Source organism: Callithrix jacchus, chromosome 7, assembly GCF_049354715.1.
Source record: "Callithrix jacchus isolate 240 chromosome 7, calJac240_pri, whole genome shotgun sequence".
In the NCBI taxonomy this organism is placed as follows: Eukaryota; Metazoa; Chordata; class Mammalia; order Primates; family Cebidae; genus Callithrix; species Callithrix jacchus.
In genome coordinates, this window is record NC_133508.1 from 32,564,179 (window position 1) to 32,590,491 (window position 26,313).

The following is a 26,313-nucleotide window of genomic DNA, read 5'->3' on the forward strand; positions in this document are numbered from 1 at the left end:
AATTTTTTGAACAATGTATAACCCACTTAGAAAAAGATGTAAAAAATATGTGACAATAACCTGCTATGTGTTAAAGCATATTCTGTATAATTTGTAATGGCATAAAATATAACTGCTAAGAATTTTAAAGATATGATTCTTGCCAATCAAATGTTTTATAACACTAAAATATTATTCGTAACTGCATTTTTCTATCCCCTGAAGAGCATAAATGTTATTGGTTATAAAAGCGTCTTAAACCCAATCTGGGTTATCACTGACATAGATATTTAGACTGACAGAATAGTCTTTTATGCCTTAAATGTTCTTATTTTTCCATAGCAAGTATCAGAGGAATGAGCAGCAATATTAATCTATCTAAATATTTTGGAGTTATATATCTGCCAAAAAATAATAAAGAAAATTGGATTTCTACTCAAACAAAATAAAATGAAATAAAATAACAAATAGTTTCTATCCTTTATAGTCCCCCATTATAAAGATATTATTTACATTTTATGGAGTAACAAAAAATGAACAATTTATATGGTAAGAAAAACTCATAAATTCAGCATAGTGAAACTGTCAAGAGAAAATAAATGGAGCAATTCTTCCCTAATAATTATTCTCTAAAACTGTGACAATCCCAGAGATAACATAAATGTAAAGTATATTAATAACTCTGGTGAGGGTTTTGAAGAGAATATATGCAGAAAAGAACAGCAGAATTGTTACTGCAAGTTGCCAATAATTGTGAATAAGGTGGATTTTATGCTTCTTTCTATAATTCTTTTTCCAACATAAGTTTTAGTTTAGTATAGAAGTCAACCTGCAATGGATGGCGAATGTTAGGGTTATTTAAACTAGATCAAATATAGCTTCTCAGTTTGCCCCTATGAACTATTAAGACGACAATGCCAGCTCTGTCTTAATTCCCATTAGTTATGTCTTGAATTCAGCAGGCTTTTCTATAAAACATTGAGGTGGTTTTATTTTGACTGAAGCTCTGCCTTTATAGATATTGATTTGATTAAATGAGGTGATGTATTTGCTAAATCAGTGCTTGTCAAACCTAAATACAAAACAGAATTCATCTGGGGCTTTTAAAAACGACCAATTTTCTGCCTCGCATCTCCAGACCAATTAAACTAGATTCTCTGTGTGATTCTAATATACAGCCAGAGTTGAGAACCATGGAACTCACTGTTTGAAGAGGATACAAGGAAAACAAACTGATACCCAAGCCCATATGCAAATGATTGCAGTTGATTTTTTTTTAAAGCAGATCCTGTAGCTACTGGCAGAGGAGACCCATTTCATAGATTCAAGCTATCTTGGCTTCATTTACAAGTTCCTCCTCCCAGATCATCTTTTTTATGGCAGTTATGACTCCTCTTTGCCAAGACCAGCTTGGCTGTAGAGACCCAAACCCAGGCAGCGCTGAAGGAATTAAGAAACAAACACAAAGATAGAAGAGCAAAGCGGGATCAGGATGCTGAGAGCCTTCAGAGCTGAGAGCCTCAAGCAGACTCTGGCACACGTATTTATTCTCTCTGAACAGGTGATTATTAACAAGCAGGTATTCTGTGTTTTCTCATAGAACAAAGACAAACTAGGAAGGCAGCTAGTACCTGCTTACCACTGATCAAAGACAAGCTAGAAAGCATTCTCCACAAGGGAGCAAGGTCACATATCCTGTGTTTAAATAATTGGTTTAACTAATGTATAATAGGCATACGTTGCTCACTATTTTAGAATGCCCTGAGTAGTTTTCCACTTGGGGACCGGCTTGGTTTTCCTTGCTGTCATTCGCAGTAAACAATATGATCCATCACACATATGGGGATTTGTTGTCAGCACCTCTTCACAGCACTTTTCAGTAGAATGTTTTATGATATAAAAATGTTCTACCCGTGTGCCCTACAGTATGGGAAGTATGAGTCATATGTGGCTCTTGGACTCTTTATATGTGGCTAGTGTGACCAGGAATCTAGATTTTTAATTTTACATACATTTAATTAATTTAAATTTAGATCATCATATGTGACTTGTGGCTCCCATATTGAACAGCACAACTCAACAGCACAACTCCAGAATTACCAATGATCCAGTAGCCACCAGGACCTGTGGAGGCAGTGAGCTATTCAGAGGGATATACAGGAAATCTTTCTGCTACTTAATGACTGGTTCAACTAAAAATAGCTCTCTGGGGAAGTAGGAGCAGGAATAGTCTTTCAACTTAACTTTGGAGTAAAATGTAATACTTTTTCAGGATAGCAGGATAACCCTTAATATTGAGCAGGGGGTGTCAGTTTCAACCAAGAGCTCTAATTAGCTCAAATTAGGCTAGAATCAGGGCAAACGTGAATAGAGTCTAGAGTCTTTGGAAGACTTTGGCTGCCATCAAAGATAAGGCTAGTCCCAGATTATGAGGTAGTCAGATCTAAGAATGAATACTTGGTGAACCCTGGAAATTCAAAAATTCCTTTGGTTAAGAAACCCAATAGCTAACAACTTTCTGGAGATCATATGCATACTTTAAATAAACTGAATGACAGCAGGGAGTATTTTTCTAGTCTTTTGAATGTGTTTTTCTTTTTATCGATCTGATGATGGTGCTGCTAAAGACAACCCTGAACTGCTGAAGCAAAAAATTAATGGGAAGTCTGTTTTGGTATATAAATTAGGATATTATCTTCATCAACGAGTGCTGTCCAGAAAGAAAGCAGTGGAAGAATAATATTCCTAAAATGTTTGGGGCCATTCATGCTCTTAAGCCCATTCAAATTGGCAAGGGACCCCACTAGTACACCTTTTTTTACTGTCACTATCTCTAATTTTTTAATTAAATTAAATTTATTTTAAGTTCTGGTATTTATGTGCAGGACATGAAGGTTTGTTATATAGGTAAATGTGTGCCATGGTGGTTTGCTGAACCCATCAATCCATCACCTAGGTATTAAGCCCCGCATGCATTAGCTATTTTTCCTGATGCTCTCCCTTCCCCCACCCCGCATAGGCCCCAGTGCATGTTGTTTTCCCTTTCTTTGTCCATGCATTCTCATTGTTCAGATCTAACTTATAAGTGAGAATCTATGGTGATAGCTTTTCTGTTCCTGCATTAATTTGCTAAAGATAATGGCTTCCAGCTCCATCCATGTCCCTGCAAAGGGCATAATCTCATTCCATTTTATGGCTTCATAGTATTCCATGGTGTATATGTACATTTTCTTTATCCAGTCTACCACTGATGGGCATTTGGGTTGATTCTGTGTCTTTACTATTATGAAAGTGCTGAAATGAACATGTATATTTATAATAGAATGATTTATATTACATTGGGTATATACCCAGTAATAGGATTGCTGGGTCAATGGTATATTTCTGGTTCTATATCTTTGAGGAATGGCCACACTGTCTTCCACAATGATTGAACAAATTTACATTCCCACCAACAGTGTAAAAGCATTCCTATTTCTCCATAGCCTTGCCAACAGCTGTTGTTTCTCAACTTTTTAATAATCGCCATTCTGACTGGTGTGAGATGGTATCTCATTGTGGCTTTGATTTGCATTTCTCTAATGATTTGTGATGTTGAGCTTTTCTTAACATGTTTCATGACCACAGAAATGGCTTCTTTTGAGAAGTGTCTATTCATGTCTTTTGCCTGCTTTTTAGTGGGTTTCTTTTCTTTATATTTTTTTAAGTTTCTTGCAGATTCTGGATATTAGACCTTTGTCAGATACATTGCAAAAATTTTCTCCCATTCTATAGGTTGCCTGATCACTCCGATGATAGTTTATGCAGTCTTATTTCTTAGCTCTCTATTCTGTTCCATTGGTCTGTGTGTCTATTTTTGTACCAGTACCATGCTGTTTTGGTAAGGCTACACTATCTCTAATTTAAATCAAATTTGTTGGTGTCTTAAACATTCAGGAGATCAATTATCAACAGAGGTGACTAGAAAGATAATGTTACCATTTTATGCCATGGTACTTTTTTAGAGGCAAAAATCCCATTTTCTTTTTCAAAAACATGAAACCTTTGGGGAGAGCTTGAGGAACTTCTTTTCTTCTAAGTTGGTAGCTAACATTTTGCAAGGGGCCATGATTCTAGGTGCAGAGACAAAAGTTATGTTCACTGGGGAGTTCCTAGGTACCAGTTGATTATAGAGTTATAATTATGATGCAGGGGCAACTGCCCATTTCTGATTTTAAAAATGGTTCTCAGTATGTTGTGTTCTTATCTAAGTGAATGAGCACTGGGGTGGCAAATAAAATTGAATTTTTAATAGGTTGTGGGCATTAATTATAACTTATAGGATATAAATTTTCAACAAAATTATTGAGCTATTGGACCAAGGAATAAGTGGTGTTGATCACTAAAATCCAGGGAATTCATAGCTTTTAACCGAGAGAGATCCTGGTGCATGAAGTCTGAAATTTTCATTTATTGTTGTTTAAATCTAAAGGCAGGAACTCCCACTCAGAGTTTCACTGAGACAAAGACTATAGTGTCTGAACTCACAGATTCAAACTTAGGAAGACTTTTTGATTGTTGTCTCTTCCTAACCGTTTATCACCTTCTTAGCCAGCCAGTGAGGTGCCCAGATTTCAGATGGTAAGCTTACAGGCTGGGTGCGCATAGTCAACATGAATTAACCCACCACCTCCCCACCCCATCCCACAGTTACAGGCATAATTTGCTTGCAGAGAGCACAAAATTCTCAACCTTTCAGTTTGGGCAGAGGTCACAGTGGTGAAATGTATGTGTGGATACAATCTCACCTGTGAGATCTCACCTTCTCATAGATAAGCCTATCAGTTCAGAGCACACATTTATCATTGAAGGATCAACAACACAAGTTCATCTAACTTGCTTAAGGATATAAAGCTCATAAGCAACAGATAAAGGGTGGGAAACTAGATGATTGGACTCTACAGTCAATGAGTTTAACTTCTAGCATATCACAAGGGCAAAATCCCTAAGAGCCAGTCTGATGATGTTAAAGAAAAATTATTGACACTTGCTAAATATGACAAGGAAGACTTTATTAAAGGCTATTGCAATAGAAGAGAGATTTAACTCAAGTACAGAAAAAAAAAAAAGCTGAGAATTTACAAAGAGCAGGGTGAAGAGGTCAGCAGTTGGAAAATTATTAAAAGGAGACATCAAGTGTAGAGGGATTCTTGCTTAAGTTGCCTAACAAGGTTCTTCCTACAGGCAGATTAAGAATTTAGACATTAAGGGTGAGGAGTGAGAAACTAGGTTAGATATCAAGCATGGGAGATTCCCACTAAACTGACTTAGCCAGATTCTTTGCTTAAGGCAAGCCAAGGCCAAGGATGAGGCCTAGTTGAGAAGACGGCTTAGAGAAGCCTAACTAAAGTTTGATCAAGGAGGGAGTCTTTGTCAATGTTCAGCTAAAATGAATATTTTAGCATTGAAAGATCATTGATTTTTGAAAAGAGCTCTATTATTTTGACAAAATGCCTTTCAATTAGAGGAAAATATGCCTCAAAATCAAGACATGGACAAGACTGAACATTTCAGAAAGGGTTGTGTGTATATTAGAAGTTGAATAAGAACGATCCAAGATGGCCGATCGCTAACATCCCGGGATTGCAGCTCTCAGGGAAGGCGCGGAGAACTAGAGGACGCCACACTTTCAGACAAATTCTGGTCGCTCACGGAGCAGAAGATCCCCCAGTGGTGGAAACACACGAGTCGCCAGCGCGACTCTCGTGGTCGGCGCAGCGGTTCCGCCGGCACCTCGGCGCGGCAGCACTCGGCGCAGAGTAAACAAGACCGGTTCCCCTTCTGACCGAGGTTTGGAGCCCCGGGAAGGCAGAGTCGCCTACTACGGAAACAAGAAGGAAGCCTGACAGGAGAATCCTGGGCAGAAAAGCACCATCAGTTTTAACGCCGCTGCTCTGGCCCTGGGAACTAACAACCTGGATGTCCACTCAAGAGACCTAATCTGAAAGTTGGTAATTTCAAAGACGACAGGAGGATAAATTTACAATGACGGGAAGAAACCAGCGTAAAAAAGCTGAGAATACTCAAAGTCAGAACGCCTCTCCCTCTAAAGATGATCACAGTTCCACATCAACAATGGAACAAGGCTTGATGGAGAACGAGCGCCTCCTGATGACAGAATCACTCTTCAAGGAATGGATAATAACAAACTTCGGTGAGTTAAAAGAACATGTTGTAGCCCAACGTAAAGAAACTAGGAACTTTGAAAAAAGGTTTGATGAAATCCTATTGCGAATAGACAACTTAGAGAGGAGTATGAGTGAATTAATGGAACTGAAGAATACAATACAGGAACTCAGAGAAGTATGCACAGGTTTGAACACTCGAATTGTTCAAGCAGAAGAAGGGATATCAGAGGTCAAAGTCCAACTTAATGAAATAAAACGTGAAGAAAAGATTAGAGAAAAAAGGATAAAAAGGAATGAGCAAAGTCTCCAAGAAATGTGGGACTATGTGAAAAGACCAAATTTACGTTTGATAGGTGTACCTGAATGCCACGGAGAGAATGAATCCAAGCTGGAAAATACCCTTCAGGATATTATTCAGGAAAATTTTCCTAAACTAGCAAAGCAGGTCAACATTCAACCCCAGGTAATACAGAGAACACCACAGAGATATTCCTCAAGAAGAGCAACCCCAAGGCACATAATCGTTAGATTCACCAGGGTTGAAACGAAGGAGAGGATACTAAGGGCAGCCAGAGAGAAAGGTCAGGTTACCCACAAAGGCAAGCCTATCAGACTTACAGCAGATCTCTCGGCAGAAACTCTACAGGCCAGAAGAGAGTGGGGGCCAATATTCAACATCCTCAAAGAACAGAACCTTCAGCCCAGAATTTCATATCCAGCCAAACTAAGCTTCACAACTGAAGGAAAAATAAAATCTTTTATGAACAAGAAAGAACTCAGCAATTTTATTACCACCAGGCCTGCTTTACAAGAGCTTCTGAAAGAAGCATTACACACAGAAAGAAACAACAAGTATTAGCCTTTCTAAAAATACACCAAAAAGTAAAGAGCACCAACATAAAGAAGAATTTACACCAACGAATGGATAAAACAGCCAGTCAACATCAAATGGCAGTAACCCTAAATTTAAATTGACTGAATTCCCAATCAAAAAACACAGCCAAAACCCAACGGCATGTTACATCCAGACCTGTTTCACATGCAAGGATACACAAAGACTCAAAACAAAGGGATGGAGAAAGATTTACCAACCAAATGAAGAGCAAAAATAAATAATAAATAAATAAAAAGCAGGAGTAGCAATTCTTGTATCGGATAAAATAGATTTTAAAGCAACAAAGGTATAGTGGTAAAAGGATCAATGCAACAACAAGAGCTAACGATCCTAACACCCAGATACGAGACTTAGATTCAATGAGACAGAAAATTAATAAGGATATCAAGGACTCGAACTCAGATCCGGAACAAGTAAACTTAATAAATATTTATAGAGCTCCCCACTTCAAATACACAAAATATACATTCTTGTCAATACCACATCACACCTACCCATTAGTTTAAATGAAACATTGATTGGCCATTATTAATACCCAATTTTTTTCAAAATAAAGCAATATTTCCATTTACTCTCCCTCTTTCTCTCCTCTTTCTTCCTCTCCTTTACTTATTTTTTTTCTTTCCTTCTCTCAAAAAAAAAAAGAAATCAACTTGTAAACCGCTAGATCCAGGTCGGCAATGTCTCTTTCATTGCTTGATTTCCTTTCTTCCCTTCCCTCCCTCCCTCCCTCCCTCCCTCCCTCCCTCCCTCCCTCCCTGCTTCCTCCCTTCCTTCCGTCCTTCATCCCTTCCTTCCTCCCTACCGTCCTTCTCCCTTCCTTCCTGCCTTCCTCCCCCCACCAAAAAAAAAAAAAAAGAAGTTGAATAAAATATAAATTACAATTACTTATTGGTTTATTTTCAGAACTCATCTTTATCATATGAAACAATTTTGAACTTCTAAGATCAAGCCTTTTTGTTGCTGAGGGTAAGAAAAGAGCTCTGTGTTGAGGTTCCAGCTTGCTTCTATTCAGCAGTGTTTCTGCAGTGCTTTGGTATAATGTAATATTAAACAAAACTTGTGCTCTGCATTTTTTGAAAATGTATGGTTCTTTAAGTGTCATGTTATTTGCAAGTCTAGTCTGTATGATTGTCTAATAGAGAAAAGTCACCTCCAAACATTTCTTACACTTCCAGTTAAAGGAATTTAATTTAGAAAAGAAAATACCTTGCTTTGCTTTTTTCATACTAACACTAGAAATGTATCAGAGAGATCCATACAAAGTATTTATTTATATAACGTTTATTAAACCCAGTGAGGCTACAAAGCAATTTACCAGATTTAGCTGAACAATGAAAGATACTGTTTATAAACTCAAAGAACTTATACTGTGTGGGAATGTTTTCATGAATACTAAGTTTAACTGACACTAGTTAAAACAATTACTTCATTGACACTAGTTAAGAGGAACATTGAAAAGTATAATAGGAAAAATTTCTTGTAAATATTAAATGTTAGGAATCCAGTATCTTCATATTGTCTTATTTTCTCTTTTGAACCTGAGACTCTAAATTTCCATTATAGTCACCATCATCATCTAATCATGTGCCTCTTTTTATGTGACAATTTGTCTCATTTTTAGAACTTGTATCAGCTTCTAATATTTCTAAATAGTATTAACTAATATTTTGGTTTCTTGTTAACCCAAATGAATATGACAAAATGAAAGAACAGTATATTTAATTAGATCTTATTCAGAATCCAAAAATTATCACAGCATTTCAAAACCTGCTTATGGTAGGCTACTGCTTTAGTGAAAAAAAAATCAGTAAATATTTAAATTTCTGTGTTTAATAGTTTAACTCTCTTCCATGTTCTTAGCTCAGTATATAATAGACAGTAGTTGTGGATCCCAGAAATAGATTTGAAATGGGTTCTTTGTCAAATCCATGGTGCCTCTCAGTAGTACACAGACACATTTTAATGAAAAACAGATATATTCTCCATCAGGATAGTAAGTTATTCTTGAAAAATAAGAGGCTTTAATTTGAGACTTAAGTAAAGGATAATAGTTTATCCCATTTTCCCTACCTCTGTTCTGTATATTTCCTTAAGCAACCCTAGAGCTCAGAGTTTGCATTAAAACAAATCATACATGATGTATAATTTTCTATTTCCTGTAGGGGTTCAGTCAGGGTGGTGGGAGAAATTAGAAGAGAAAAATTAGAGAGAAATAGATGCAAACCTTCTTGGAAGGCTGGGAGGTTTGTGCAAAAGCCTTGAGAAGGAATGACCTGAAGGCAGTGGTTCTTACACAGAGGCAACTAGGCAGGAGTAGATACAAAGGAATGTGGGGGAGTTTATCTAAAGAGCTTGTTTACTCATGTGGCCCTAAGAGCAAGCTTTGAACATCCACAAGCACATGACTGCTCTCTACTAGGGTGGTCAACAATGTTACCCACAAATGGTGATTGCTGTAGGCCTTGGGACATGGCTTTTAATCATTGTAGGATGGCTCTCTCTGGTGAAGGCAATCATGTTAATTATCCACAAGTATGGATAATTAACTTAAAGCCTCTGTCATTAAATCTATATGGAATGAATGCCTGCAGTGCCAGCTGGTGAGGACCATGGCTGCTGACTATAGCACCCTCCTCAGAGTTTATAGTCCACTTTTTCACTGGATATCTGTGTCTGAGCACATTTGTTCATCACACTCTTTCACTGGAACTGGCCTCTGAGTGCATTTGTTCATCTGTCACTGGGTCAGGGTCTGCAAGTTGGACCCCACATTCTGGGATTCTTTTCACAACTTAATATTTGAAAGACGATCATTCAGCCTCTACTTAATTATGTATCTAGTTACAGAGATCTTACTCTCTCAATTGTAGGAAGACTCTCACTGTTAGAAATGGTTCATAACAGTTGGGTGTGGTGGCTCACACCGGTAATCCCAGGACTTTGGGAGATCGAGGTGGGTGGATCACAAGGTCAGGAGTTCAAGACCAGTCTGGTAGACATGATAAAACCTGTCTCTACTAAAAATAGAAAAATTAGCCAGGCATAGTGGTGCATGCCTATAACTTCAGCTACTCAGAAGGCTGATGTGGGAGAATTGCATGACCTGGGAGGTGGAGGTTGCAGTGAGCTGAGATTGTGCCACTGCACTCCAGCCTAGGTAAAAGAGCAAGACTCCATCTAAAAAAAAAAAGAAAGAAATGGTTCATAACATTGAGGTTAATTCTGGCATCGTACAAGTTTTACCCATTGATGAAACTAGAATGAAACTAAAAAAATATTTTACACTTGATCTTAGCCAAAAGGCCAAGAAGCAATTTTAAAAATATTTTAAAGGAGATTAAATGCGATAATAAAAGTATAGCCTTTGGATCAATGCCTGGCACCAAAAACATCTGTTTATTTTCAACAGATCAATTGAAAAGGCTTTATAAGAATAATCTCTATGGCTGTAAAAATTAAACAATATATTTGGAAGTGTCATTGCTGAGTAGGATCATTCAGAATAGGTATATATTATATCCTATTACATTATAGAATATAATATATTCCTAATAACATACCTATACTCTGCTTAATTAGGAATAACCTTTAAATGTTTTAATAACATAATATTGACTGCAAAATTCAAATTACATGAGAAACCATAATATTCAAAACAAAAACTCTATATATAAACACTGAACTCTAGTCATTAAATGTTTCTTAGAAGTGTACAGATTAACAGTTCTGAAAACACTATGCATATGCTGAGGTTGAATAAGTAAGTAAAGGGATGAGGAAGAGTGAGAGGTGGATTTTACATGTTTGGAGTAAAATAGGTAGAGGTAGGCAAGATGGAAAGCCTGGATTGAGCCCCAAGGTAATGGGCATATGGAAAGTATTTGAACTATTTTAACAATTTGTCTGTAAATTTAAAATAATCGCCCACAGAGCATTTGCAGAATGAAATGAGAAGATGAACAGGAAGCTCAAAATTTTAGATGTTGATAGAAGAAGAGTTTCTGTTTTGAGGGTATGTGTTGGACTTTATAATTTAACCATGATACTTCCAGGTTATGTTTTCTATTTCCAAAGCAAGTAGAACATACTGTATTTGTCTCATGGGGAGGGATAATTGACCTTAAAAGTCTTGGAAAGAGCATTATAACCACCAGCCAGGAGATCAATAGGATAGTAATTGTAAAAGTGCTATAAAGATATGAGGAATGTAAGAAGCAACATTAAAAAAGTGGTCAAACAGCAATTTTAAAACAAAATTTATTGCTTACTGGCAATAAGTTCAGAGAGCTGTTCAAAGCAGAAATTAAAGGGGTTAGACAGAGGGGAAAATATATATAGAAAAAAAATACCAAAAAGGGGAAGGTCCTGATAAATGGACATTGATAAAGAACTAAATTATAAACTTTTATTTTTATTTGCATCTGGTTCCCTTCAGAGTAACCAGAAGCAAATTATTAAGAGGAGACATCAAGTGTAGAGGGATTCTTGCTTAAGTTGCCTAACAAGATTCTTCCTACAGGCAGATTAAGGATTTAGACATTAAGGGTGAGGGGTGAGAAACTTGGTTAGATATCAAGCATGGGAGATTCCCACTAAACTGACTTAGCAGGATTCTTTGCTTAAGGCAGGCCAAGGCCAAGGATGAGGCCTAGTTGAGAAGACGGCTTAGAGAAGCCTAACTAAAGTTTGATCAAGGAGGAAGTCCTTGTCAATGTTCAGCTAAAATGAATATTTTAGCATGGAAAGATCATTGATTTTTGAAAAGAGCTCTAGATAATATTTTGAAAAATGCCTTTCAATTAGAGGAAAATATGCCTCAAAATCAAGACATGGACAAGACTGAACATTTCAGAAAGATTTGTAGAGTGAAACTCCATCTCCAAAAAAAAAAAAAAGAACTGCTAACTTGTTTTCAAAGTGGTTGCACTAGTTCACATTCTCATTAATACTGAATTAGCACTTGTTCCACATTCTTGGAAACCAACCATTTAAATTACGGTGATTTTAGTGGGTTTCTAATGGCATCTTGTTGTGATTTTTGTCTTTCCATTTGCTTGTTTTGTGCCATTCATCTTCTCTGGTGAAGAATCTGTTCAAATATTTTGCCCAGTTTAAATTTTTTAGGGGGATCTTGTTATTCTTGTTTTAGACTCTAAGTGATCCTTATGTGCTCTAGATAAAAGTCCTTAATCAGACAATATGCTTTGCTAATATTTTCCTCACTATGCCTTTTCATTTTATCTTTTTGCAATTAAAGCCACTTTCAGTGTTCCACTGGCAATAATTACATTCACAATGTTTTGTGACCATCTCCACTATTTCCAACATTTTTCACCATCCCAAACAAAACTCCATAGCCATTAGCAATAACTTCCCACTTCCACTACCCCCTAGGACCTTTCTGTCTGTAGGGCATTTACCTATTCAAGGTATTTCATGTAAATGGAACATACATTTGTCCTTTTCTATTTACTTCACTTAGCATAACATCTGCAAGTTTCACCCATGTTGCAGTATGTATCAAACTCTCATTCCCTTTACAGCTATATAGTATGCCATTGTCTGATATGCTTCATTTTGTTTATCCATTCACTTATCAATGGACTCTTGGATTGTTTCCAACTTTTGACTACTGTGAATGCTGCTGCAATTAATATGAGCTAGTAAGTATACATCAAGAACCTACTTTTAATTATTTTGACTAGACATCTAAAGGTAGAATTGAGGGGTCATATGGTAATTTTACGTTCAAGTCTTTGTGGAGGCACTGAACTCTTTTCCACAGTAGCTGTGCCATTTTACATTCCCACCAGCGGTGCATTCTGGTTTCTGATTTCTATCCTTGCCAACACTTATTTTCCACTTTTTAAAAATTAGAGCTATCCTAGTAAACGTGTAGTGTACCTCATTATGATTTTAGTTTGCACTGCCATGATGGCTGATTTTGAGCCTCTTTTCAAAATATGTTAGCCATTTATGTATCTTCTTTGGAGAAATTAGTAAGTGCTTTGCCCATTTTTTTTTTTTTTAGATAGCTTGATTCTATGTTTTTTTTTTAATTGCATATTAGGTTTTGGGGTACATGTGAAGAACATGCAAGACTGTTAGATAGGTACATACATGGCAGGGTGATTTGCTGCCTTCCTCCCCTTCAACTATATGTGGCACTTCTCCCCATGCTCTCTCCCCAACTCCCCACCCACTGCTGTCCCTCCCATATTTCCCCTTGACAGAACCCAGCGTGTGATGCTCCCCACCCTGTGTCCACATGTTCTCGTTGTTCAAAACCCACCTATGAGCAAGAACATGTGGTGTTTGATTTTCTGTTCTTGTGTCAGTTTGCTGAAAATGATGATTTCCAGGTTCATCCATGTCCCTACAAAGACACGAACTCATCGTTTTTGATGGCTGCTTAATATTCCATAGTGTATATGTGCCACATTTTCCCTGTCCAGTCTATCATCCATGGGCGTTTGGGTTGGTTCCAGGTCTTTGCTATTGTACACAGGGCTGCAGTGAACATACATGTGCATGTGTCCTTATATTAGAATGATTTATAATCCTTTCGATATTTACCCAGTACTGGGATTGCTGGATCAAAAGGAATTTCTATTTCTAAGTCCCTGAGGAATCGCCACACTGTCTTCCACAATGGTTGAACTTATACACTCCCACCAATAGTTTAAAAGTGTTCCTATTTCTCCACATCTTCTTCAGCATCTGTTGTCTCCAGAGTTTTTAATGATGGCCATTCTAACTGACATGAGATGGTACCTCAATGTAGTTTTGATTTGCATTTCTCTAATGACCAGTGATGATGAGCATTTTTTGACGTTTGTTGGCCTCATGTAAAATGGCCCTTCTTTTGTAAAATGTCTCTTCATATCCTTCACCCACTTTTGAATGGGCTTGTTTTTTCTTGTAAATCCGTTAGTTCTTTATAGATTCTGGATATTAGCCCTTTGTCAGATGGGTAGATTGCAAAAATTTTTTCTCATTCTGTTGGTTGCTGATTCACTCTAATGACTGGCTTCTTTTGCTGTGCAGAAGCTGTAGAGTTTGATTAGGTCCTATTTGTTTATTCTGGCTTTTGTTGCCAATGCTTTTGGTGTTGTGGTGATGAAGTCCTTGCCTGTGCCTCTGTCCTGAATGGTTTTGCCTAGATTTTCTTCTACAGTTTTTATGATGTTAAGTCTCATGTTTAAGTCTTTAATCCATCTGGAGTTAATTTGAGTGCAAGGTGTCAGGAAGGGGTCCAGTTTCTCCTTTCTGCACATGGCTAGCCAGTTTTCCCAACACCATTTATTAAACAGGGACTCCTTTCCCCAATGCTAGTTTTTCTCAGGGTTGTCAAAGATCAAATAGTTGTAGATGTGTGGTGTTGCCTCCAATGCCTCTGTTCTGTTCCATTGGTCTATATCTCTGTTTTGGTACCAGTATCGTGCTGTTTTGATTACTGTAGCCTTGTAGTATAGTTTGAATTCTGGTACTGTGATGCCTCCAGCTTTGTTCTTTTTGCTTAGAGTTGACTGGGCTATGTGGGCTCTCTTTTGGTTCCATATGAAGTTTAAGGTGGTTTTTTTCCAGTTCTGTGAAGGTCATTGGTAGCTTGATGGGGATTGTGTTTAATCTATACATTACTTTGGGCAGTATGGCCATTTTCATGACATTGATTCTCCCTAACCATGAACATGGAATGGTTCTCCATCAGTTTGTGTCATCTCTTATTTTGTTGAGCAGTGGTTTGTAGGTCTCCTTGAAGAGGTCCTTTATGTTCTGTGTTAGTTGTATTCCTAGGTACTTTATTCTCTTTGTAGCAATTGTGAAGGGCAGTTCATTCTTGATTGGCTCTCTTTAAGTCTGTTACTGGCATATATAAATGCTTGTGATTTTTGCACATTGATTTTGTATCCTGAGACTTTGCTGAAGTTGCTTATCAGTTTCAGGAGATTTTGGGCTCAGATGATGGAGTCTTCTAAATATACAATCATGTCATCTGCAAACAGAGACAATTTGACTTCCTCCTTTCCTAACTGAATACCCTTTATTTCTGTTTCTTGCCTGATTGCTGTGGTTAGAACTTCCAATACTCTATTGAATAGGAGTGGTGAGAGACGGCATCCTTGTCTAGTGCCAGATTTCAAAGAGAATGCTTCCAGTTTTTGCCAATTCTGTATGATATTGGCTGGTTTGTCGTAAATAGCTTTTATCATTTTAAGATACGTTCCATCAATATACCTACTTTATTTAGGGTTTTTAGCATAAAGGGCAGTTGAATTGTGTCAAAGCCCTCTGCATCAATTCAGACAATCATGTGGTTTTTATTTTCGATTCTGTTTATGTGGTGTATTACGTTTATACACTTGCGTATGTTGAACCAGCCTTGCATCCCCCGGATGAAGCCTACTTGAACATGGTGGATAAGCTTTTCTATGTGCTGTTGCTATCAGTTTGACAGTATTTTATTGAAGGTTTTCACATCTATGTTCATCATGGATATTGGCCTCATGTTTTCCTTTCTTGCTGAGTCTCTGCCAGGTTTTGCTATCAGGATGATGTTGGTCTCATAAAATGATTTGGGAAGAACTCCCTCTCACTGATTGTTTGAAATAGATTCAGGAGTGATATCAGCTCCTCTGTGTGTCTGGTAGAATTCGGCTGTGAACCCATGTGGACCTGGGGTTTTTTTTATGTGGTAGGCTCTTAATTGCTGCCTCAACTTCTGTCCTTGTTATTAATCTATTCAGGGTTTCGACTTCTTCTTCGTTTAGGCTAAAGAGGATGCAAGTGTCCAGGAAATTATCCATTTCTTCCAGGTTAATAGTTTATGTACATAGAGTTGTTTGTAATAACCTCTGATGATAGTTTGTATATTTGTGGAATCTGTGGTGATATCCCCTTTATCGTTTTTTATTGCATATATTTGATTATTCTCTTTTCCTTATTATTAATCTAGCTAGTGGCCTATTGTGTGATCTTTATAAAAAACCAGCTCCTGGATTTATTGATATTTTGACGGTTTTTTTGTATCTCTATCTCCTTCAGTTCTGCTCTGATCTTAGTTATTTCTTATCTTCTGCTAGGTTTTGAGTTTTATTGATCTTGCTCCTCTATTTCTTCCAATCTTGATGATAGGGTGTCAATTTCAGATCTCTCCTTGCTTCTCATGGGGGCATTTATTGCTATATATTTTCCTAGACGCTGCTTTAAATGTGTCCCAGAGATTCTGGTATATTGTATCTTCATTCTCATTGGTTTCGAAGAACTTATTTCTGCCTTCATTTCATTGTTTATCCAGTCAACATTCAAGAGCCAGTTGTTCAGTTTCCATGAAGCTGTGCACTTCTGAGTTAGTTTCTGAATTCTGAGTTCTAACTTGATTGCACTGTGGTCTGAGAGATTGTTATGATTTCCGTTCTTTTGCATTTGCTGAGGAGTGATTTACTTCCAATTATGTGGTCAATTTTAGAGTAGGTGTGATGTGGTGCTCAGAAGAATGTATATTCTGTGGATGGTGGAGAGTTCTGTAAATGTGTATGTGGTTTGATTGGTCCAGGTCTGAGTTCAAGTTCTGGATATTCTTGTTAATTTTCTGTCTCCTTGATCTAATATTGAAAATGGGGTATTAAAGTCTCCCACTATTATTGTATGGGAGTCTAAGTCTCTTTGAAAGTCATTAAAAACTTGCTTTATGTAGCTGGGTGCTCCTGTATTGGGTGTGTATATACTTAGGATCATTAGCTCTTCTTGTTGCATCGATCCTTTTACCATTGTGTAATGTCTTTGTCTCTTTTGATCTTTGTTGGTTTAAATTCTATTTTATCTGAGATGAGATTTGCAACTCCTGCTTTCTTTTGCTCTCCATTTGCTTGATAAAAATCTTCCTCCATCCCTTTATTTTGAGCCTTTGTGTATCCTTGCATGTGAGATGGGTTTCCTGGATACAGCAAACCTATGGGTTTTGGCTTTTTATCCAATTTGCCAGTCTGTGTCTTTGGATTGGGGGTTTAGCCTATTTACATTTAGGGTTAATATTGTTATGTGTGAATTTGATCCTGCCATTTTGATGCTAGCTGGCTTCTTTTGCCCATTAGTTGATGCACTTTCTTCATTATGTCAATGCTCTTTACCATTGGTATGTTTTTGGAGTGGCTGGTACTGGTTGTTCCTTTCTATTAGTGCCTCATTCCGGAGCTCCTGTAAAGCAGGCCTGGTGGTTATGAAATCTCTGAGTAATTGCTTGTTTGTAAAGGATTTTATTTTTCCTTCACTTATGAAGATTAGTTTGGCTGGATATAAAATTCTGGGTTGAAAGTTCTTTTCTTTAAGGATGTTGAATATTGACCCCCACTCTGCCTTACAGGGTTTCTGCTGAGAGATCTGCTGTGAGTCTGATGGGATTCCCTTTGTGCATAACCTGACCTTTCTCTCTGGCTGCCCTTAGCATTTTCTCCTTCATTTCAACCCTAGTGAATCTGAAGATTATGTGCCATGGGGTTGCTCTTCTTGAGGAATATATTTGTGTTGTTCTCTATTTCCTGGACTTGAATATTGGACTGCCTTGCTAGGTTGGGGAAGCTTTCCTGGATATCCTGAAAGTATTTTCCAGCATGAATTCATTCTCTTCATGACATTCAGGTACACCTATCATCAAACGTATATTAGGTCTTTTCACATACTCCCATATTTCTTGGAGGCTTTGTTCATTTTTGCCCTTTTTTCTCTGATGTTGCATTCTCAATTTATTTCATTGAGTTGATCTTCGACCTCTGATATCCTTTCTTCTGCTTGGTCTATTCGGCTGTTGAAACTTGTGTATGCTTCATGAAGTTCTCCTGTTTTTTTTTTTTTTTTTCCAGCTCCCTCAATTCACTTATATTCCTCTCTAAGTTGTTTATTCTCGTTACCATTTTGTGTAATCTTTTTTCAAGGTTCTCAGTTTCTTTGCATTGGGTTAGCACATGTTCTTTTAGCTCAGAGAAGTTTATTATTACCCACCTTCTGAAGCCTGTTTCTGTCAATTCATCATACTCATTCCCCATCCAGCCTGTTTCCTTGCTGGTGAGGAGTTGTGATCCCCTGTAGGAAGAGAGGCGTTCTGGTATAGAGTGTTTTCATCCTTTTTGTGCTGGTTTCTTCCCATCTTTGTGGATTTACCCACCTGTAGTCTTTGTAGTTGCTGACTTCCAGATTGGATCTCTGGACATCCAGTTTGGTGATGATGTAGTTATTTCTTTCTGTTTCTTAGTTTTCCTTCTAACAGTCAGGCCCTCTGCTGTAGAAGTGGTGAGGTCCACTCCAGGCCCTGCTTGCCTTGGGATCACTGGCATCAATTGCAGAATAGTAAGGGTTGCTGCCAGTTTCTTCTTCTGCTTTGTCCCAAAAGGATACCCACTAGATGTCAGTCTGAGCTCTCTTTTATGAGGTGACTCTTAGGATATATGGGGGTTAGGGAGCTGCTTCAGGAGACAGTCTGTCCTTTATAGGAGCTCAAGTGCTGAGCTGTGAGCTCTGTTGTTCCATTCAGAGCTATTGGGCACGTATGTTTAAGTATGCTGCAGCAGAACTCATAAACACCTTTTATTTTCCCCCACGTGTTATGTCCTGAAGAGTTAGGGCTTTATTTGAGTTTCTTTTGTGCTGCTGGCTTTTTTCAGGGCTGCCCTGCCCAGCGAGGAGGCAGCCTAGTCACTATCTGCCTGCAGAGGCTTTGCTGAGCTGCTGTGGATTCTGCCCAGCTGCTGTGTGAACTTTCCTACAGTCCTGTTTATACAAGTATAGTTAGAACTGCCTCGCAATGGCAGCCCACCTCTGCAATGGCGGAATCTCTCTCTAATGGCGGGCTGCCTCAGCAATGGCAGACTACCTTCATAGTGGTAGACAGCCTTGGTAATGGTGGACACCCTTCCCCAACAGATCTGGACCGTCCTGGGTTCAGCTGTGCTTGCTGTGAAACTTTCAATCCAGAGCGTTTCAGATTGCTGTTTTTCTGTCAAGGTGGGACCAGCCTAGCCTGATCATCTGGCTCCCTGCCTCAGAACGCCTCCACCTTTTTTCTTTCACTTGAAGGAGTGATTCCATCTCCTAGGCGTTCCAGTCACCTGTTGAAAAGTTGCCAGAACCTGTGTGATTTACTATGTGGTGACCCACTGCACTTGCTGAAACGGCCATGCTGCGATTTGTGGCACTTTTTTGCTTGGGATCTCCTGGCCTGGCTCTGTTTCAGTCCCGTTTTTTATCAGGTGGATGGGCGACTCTGTCTCCCAGGAGCTCCAATTGCCAGCTAAAACAGTGCCTGGGCCCGTGTATTTTTTACGGAGACTCATCACACCAGCCAAAACAGCTGCAGAGCGCAATGGTCACCCATGGGGCTCCTCCACCTGAAAATTTCCTGGCCTGTGGGCAATAGAAATCCATCTAAAAATGCAGCGTCCACTCACCATCTGCACTTTCGCTGGGAGCTGCAATCCTGAGCTGCTCCTAATTGGCCATCTTGGATCCATCTCGCTTTGCCCATTTTTTAACTGAACTTTTTGTTAAATTGTATTCTTTATATATTCTGGATATTAATCCCTTATCAGATATATAATTTACAAGAATTTTCTCCCATTCTGTAGGTTGCCTATTTTAATAATGCACAAATATTTTTAATTTTGATGAAGTCCAATTTATGAAGTACACCTGTTTCTTCTAAAAGTCTGATGGTTTGAGCTCTTACATTTAGATGTCACTGATCCATTATGAGTAAATTTTTGTATATAGGGTCCAGCTTCACTCTTTTGCTTGTGAAAATCTAGTTATCCCAGCATCATCTGTTGAAGAGATTCTTTACCCATTTAACAAACTTGAAAACCTTGTCAAAATCAGTTGGTCACCAGTGTATAGCTTAGCCAACTCCTGAGTTCTAAAAGGAAAGATAACAACAGAGATGGTAACTATGTTACTGAGGGGAATGACCCAGCAGAGGGGAAAATTTATGATGCAGGAGACGAGGGAACTGCTTGTCTTAGGAGGCAAGAAGTGATATACTTTGAATACAAGTGGAAGATCTGTCTTTAGAGAGTTTATCAACAAATAGTGGCAGGAAGGTCAGTATGTCACTGCAGTTGCTAATAGGTAGGTAGGTCTGGCAGCGGATCACACAAATGAACCCACCTACTCAACAAATACTTATTGGTCACCTACATCTTACTTCGTGCCAGATATTAATACCAGTTCTAAGGATACAACTGATATTTTCAGCCATTTAAACTCAGCCATTCTAGTGGGCATCTAATGGTATCTCATCATAATTTTAATTTGCATTTCCATTATTTCATTTTTTTTTTTTTTTGCCATTCATCTTCTCTGGTGAAATATCCGTTCTGTTCTGAGAGTTCTCTGTTGAACCCTCATACACCGCTAGTAGGACTGTAAAATGGTGCAGCCACTGTGGAAAAGAAGTTTAGCAGTTCCTCAAAGAAGAGGAAAACACAATTACTATATGATGCAATGATTCTCCTTTTAGGCATATACTAAAAGAAATTGAAGGTTTGAACTTAAACTGATCCTTATACGCCAATATTTATTGCAGCATTATTCACAAGAGCCAAAAGGTGGAAAAAATCTAAGTGTCCACTGAAAATGAATGGATAAACAAACTGTGCTCTACACAGGCAACAGAATACTTAGCCATAAAAGGAGTGAAGTTCTGAATACGTGCTACTACATGGATCGACCTTGAAAACGTTCTGCTAAGTGAAGTACACAGACACAGTGAATCAACACAGGTCCCTGTCCTCATGGAGCTACCACATTTAAGGATAAGAAAGAAATGCCAAACCCAAAAAACTATGGTGGGCTTGAGGATCTCAAAGTCGAACCGAACTGGGGATGTTTGGGCAGTATCATCAAATTGATGTTTAAAATGGCTGCTGGGAAGACCCAAGATGGCAGTTTAGGAGCAGCTCAGGATTGCAGCTCCCAGTGAAAGTGCACAGGATGAGTGGATGCTGCATTTCCAGACAGATCTTTATTACCCACAGACCAGAAGATTCCCAGGCAGAGAAGCCCCACGGGTCATCAGTGCAGCAATTTTGGTCAGTGCAGCTATTTTGCCGGTGCCCCGGCATGGCAGTTCTCCATGCAAAATACACTGGTCTGATTGCCCTTTTAAGGTGGCGATTGGAGATCCAGGAAGGCAGAGTCGCCCATTCATCTGATTAAACAGGGGACAGAAACAGGAAGCCAGGCCAGGAGATTCCCAGGCAGCACCGTTGTTTCAGCCGGCGCAGTGGGTTGCCGCACGGGAAATCACACAGATCCCAGTGCCTTTTCGGCAGGCAACTGGAAGGAACACCTGGGAGAGAGTCAACCGTTCAACTTAAAAAAAAAAAAAAAAGGCTCTGAGGGAGGGAGCCAGGTGATAAGGCTCAGCGGATTCCCCCCCCCGACCAACACACACACACACACACACACACACACACACACACACACACACACATAAAAACAGCAATTGGAAACGCCCTGGGTTGAGAGTTTCACGGCAAGCACAGCTGAACCTGGGAGGATCCAGCTTTATGGGAAAGGTGTCTGCCATTACTGAGACACTCCACCCCTACGGAGGTAGTCTGCCATCGCTGAGGCAACCCACCACTAAAGAGAGAGTCCGCCATTACAGAGGTGGGCCACCATTGCCGAGGCAGTTCTAACCACGCCCATATAAACAGGACTGCAGGGAAATTCACACAGCAGCAGGGCGGAGCCGACAGCAGTTCAGCAAAGACTCTGCAGGCAGACAGTGACTAGGCTGCCTCCTTGCTAGGCAGAGCAGCCCTGAATAAAAAGGCAATGGCACAATGGAAGCTCATAAAGCCTGAACTCCCCAGAACAGAGGACCTGGCATAAAAAAGGGGGTTTATGAGTTCTCCTGCAGCAGACTTAAACGTACCTTTCCAGCAGCTCTGAACAACGGAGCTCACAACTCAGCACTTGAACTTCTATAAAGGACAGACTGTCTCCTCAGGCAGCTCCCTGACCCCCGTATATCCAAAAAGTCACCTCACCAAGGACTGATCAGACTGACATTTGGCACCCATCATTCTGGGACAAAGATAGCAGAAGAAGAAACAGGTAGCAACTCTTACTGTTCTGCAGCCGCTGCAGGTGATCCCCAGGCAAGCAGAGCCTGGAGTGGACCTCAGCAGTCCTACAGCTGAGGGGCCAGACTGTTAGAAGGAAAACTAAGAAACAGAAATAACTTCATCATCAACTGGACATCCACTCAGAGACCCAATCGGAAAATCAGCAACTACTCAGATGACAGGTGGATAAATCCACAAAAACGGGAAAAAACCAGCACAAAAAGGAGGAAAACACCCGAAAGCAGAACACCTCTCCTACTACAAGGGATCACAACTCCACCAGCAAGGGAACAAGGCTGGATGGAGAATGAGTGTGATGAAATGACAGAATCAGACTTCCGAAGATGGCTAATGAGAAACTTCTGGGAGTTAAAAAAACATGTTCTAACCCAATACAAAGAAACTAAGAACCTTGAAAAAAAGATTACACAAAATGGTAACGAGAATGAACAACTTAGAGAGGAATATAAGTGAATTGATGGAGCTAAAAAACACAACACGAGAACTTCACGAAGCATGCACAAGTTTCAATGGCTGAATTGACCAAGCAGAAGAAAGAGTATCAGAGGTCAAGGATGAACTCAATGAAATAAAATGAGAAGGCAAGATTACAAAAAAAGTGTAAAAAGGAATGAACAAAGTCTCCAAGAAATACGGGACTATGTGAATAGGCCTAATCTATGTTTGAGAGGTGTACCTGAATGTGATGAAGAGAATGAATCCAAGATGGAAAATACTCTTCAGGATATTATCCAGAAAAACATCCCCAACCTAGCAAGGCAGACCAATATTCAAGTCCAGGAAACAGAACAACACAATGATTCCTCGAGAAGAGCAACCACAAGGCACATAATCGTCAGATTCACCAGGGTTGAAATGAAGGAGAAAATTGTAAAGGGCAGCCAGAGAGAAAGGTCGGGTTACCCACAAAGGGAAGCCCAACAGACTCACAGCAGCTCTCTGCAGAAACCCTACAAGCCAGAAGAAAGTGGGGGCCAATATTCAACATCCTTAAAAAAAAAAGAACTTTCAACCCCGAATTTCATATCCAGCCAAACTAAGCTTCATACGTGAAGGAAAAATAAAATCCTTTGCGAACAAGCAACTATTCAGAGATTTTGTCACCAGCAGGCCTGCTTTACAAGAGCTCCTGAAAAAGGCACTACACATAGAAAGGAACAACCAGTACCAGCCACTCCAAAAACATACTAAATTATAAGCAGCATCAACACAATGAAGAATCTGCATCAACTAATGGGAAAAACAGCCAGCTAGCATCAAATGGCAGTATCAAATACACACACAACAATATTAACCCTAAATGTAAATGGACTAAATGCACCAATCAAAAGACAAAGACTGGCAAACTGGATAAAAAGCCAAAACACATTGGTGTGCTGTATCCAGGAAACCCATCTCACATGCAAGGATACACAAAGGCTCAAAATAAAGAAATGGAGGAATATTTACCAAGCAAATGGAGAGCAAAAAAAAAGCAGGAGTTGCAATTCTCATCTCAGATAAAATAGAATTTAAACCAACAAAGATCAAGAGACAAAGAAACACATTACATAATGGTAAAAGGATTGATGCAACAAGAAGAGCTAATGATCCTAAATATATATGCACCCAATACAGGAGCACCCAGATATATAAGGCAAGTTCTTAATAACTTTCAAAGGGACTTAGACTCCCACACAATAATAGTGGGAGATTTTAACACCCCATTGTCAATATTAGACGAATCAATCAGACAGAAAATTAACAAAAATATCCAGGACGTGAACTCAGACCTGGAACAAGCAAACCTGATAGACATTTACAGAACTCTGCATCCCAAATCCACAGAATATGCATTCTTCTGAGCACCACATCACACCTACTCTAAAACTGACCACATAATTGGAAGTATATCACTCCTCAGCAAATGCAAAAGAACGGAAATCATAACAAACAATCTCTCAGACCACAGTGCAATCAAGTTAGAACTCAGAATTCAGAAAGTAACTCAGAAGCGCACAGCTTCATGGAAACTGAACAACTGGCTCTTGAATGTTGACTGGATAAACAATGAAATGAAGGCAGAAATAAAGAAGTTCTTCGAAACCAACAAGAACGAAGACACACATACCAAAATCTCTGGGATACATTTAAAGCAGTCTCTAGAGGAAAATATACAGGAATAAGTGACCACATGAGAAGCAAGGAGAGATCTAAAATTGACACCCTATCATCAAAATTGAAAGAGCTAGAGGAGCAAGATCAAAAAAACTCAAAACCCAGCAGAAGACAAGAAATAACTAAGATCAGAGAAGAACTGAGAAAAATAGAGACACAAAAAACCCGTCAAAATATCAATAAATCCAGGAGCGGGTTTTTTGAAAACATCAACAAAATAGACCACTAGCCAGATTAATAAAAAAGAAAAGAGAGAATAACCAAATAGATGCAATAAAAAACAATAAAGGGGATATCTCCACAGATCCCACAAAAATTCAAACCATCATCAGAGATTATTAGAAGCAACTCATAAACTAGTAAGCCTGGAAGAAATGGATAAATTCATAGACACTGGTGTCCTCCCAAGCCTAAACCAGGAAGAAGTCGAAACCCTAAATAGACCAAGAACAAGATCTAAAGTTGAGGTAGCAATTAAGAGCCTACCACACAAAAAAGCCCAGGTCCAGATGGGTTCACAGCCAACTTCTGCCAGACACACAAAGAGGAGCTGGTACATTCCTTCTGAAACTATTCCAAATAATCCAAAAAAAGGGAATCCTTCCCAAATCATTTTATGAGACCAACATCATCCTGATACCAAAACCTGGCAGAGACTCAACAAGAAAAGAAAACTTCAGGCCAATATCCATGATGAATATAGACACAAAAATCTTCAATAAAATACCGGCAAGCTGACTGCAACAGCACATCAGAAAGCTTATCCACCACGATAAAGTAGGATTCATCCCGGGGATGCAACGCTGGTTCAACATACGCAAGTCTATAAACGTAATTCACCACATAAACAGAACCAAAGACAAAAACTATGATTATCTCAATTGATGCAGAGAAGGCCTCTGACAAAATTCAACAGCCCTTTATGCTAAAAACCCTCAATAAACTCGGTATTGATGGAACGTGTCACAAAATAATAAAAGCCATTTACGACAAACCAACAGCCAATATCATACTGAATAGGCAAAAACTGGAAGCATTCCCTTTGAAATCTGGCACTAGACAAGGATGCCCTCTCTTACCACTCCTATTCAATATAGTACTGGAAGTTCTAGCCAGAGCAATCAGGCAAGAAAAAGAAATAAAGGGTATTCTAATAGGGAAGGAGGAAGCCAAACTGTCTCTATTTGCAGACGACATGATTGTATATCTAGAAGATCCCATCGTCTCAGCCGAAAATCTCCTGAAACTGATAAGCAACTTCAGCAAAGTCTCAGGATACAAAATCAATGTGCAAAAATCACAAGCCTTCCTATACACCAATGACAGACTTAAAGAGAGCCAAATCAAGAATGAACTGCCATTCACAACTGCTACAAAGAGAATAAAATACCTAGGAATACAAATAACAAAGAACGTAAAGGACCTCTTCAAGGAGAACTACAAACCACTGCTCAACAAAATCAGAGAGGACACAAACAGATGGAGAAACATTCCATGTTCATGGTTAGGAAGAATCAATGTCATGAAAATGGCCATACTGCCCAAAGTAATTTATAGATTCAACGCTATCCCCATCAAGCTACCAATGACCTTCTTCACGGAACTGGAAAAAAACACCTTAAACTTCATATGGGACCAAAAGAGAGCCCACATAGCCAAGTCAATTCTAAGCAAAACGAACAAAGCTGGAGGCACCACACTACCAGACTTCAAACTATACTACAAGGCTACAGTAATCAAAACAGCATGGTACTGGTACCAAAACAGATATAGACCAATGGAACAGAACAGAGGCATTGGAGGCAACACAACATATCTACAGCCATACAATCTTGAATAAACCTGACAAAAACAAGCAATGGGGGAAAGATTCCCTGTTTAATAAATGGTGTTGGGAAAACTGGCTAGCCATGTGCGGAAAGCAGAAAGTGGACTTCTTCCTGACACCTTACACTAAAATTAACTCCAG

The 26,313-nt window shown here is 39.0% G+C and overlaps 1 protein-coding gene and 1 pseudogene across 1 annotated transcript in view; one reads left to right on the forward strand and one right to left on the reverse strand.

The window, feature by feature from the left end:
* Positions 1-21,532, forward strand: part of CCDC7 (coiled-coil domain containing 7) — a 467,329-nt gene extending 445,797 nt beyond the window's left edge. The window contains exon 47 of the mRNA XM_078329853.1: positions 20,618-21,532. The gene's annotated coding sequence lies outside the window, so the exon portion shown is untranslated. The remainder of the gene's footprint in view (positions 1-20,617) is intronic.
* On the reverse strand, positions 10,157-10,359 carry LOC128928355 (U2 spliceosomal RNA; annotated as a pseudogene).
* Positions 21,533-26,313: the final 4,781 nt, after the last annotated feature.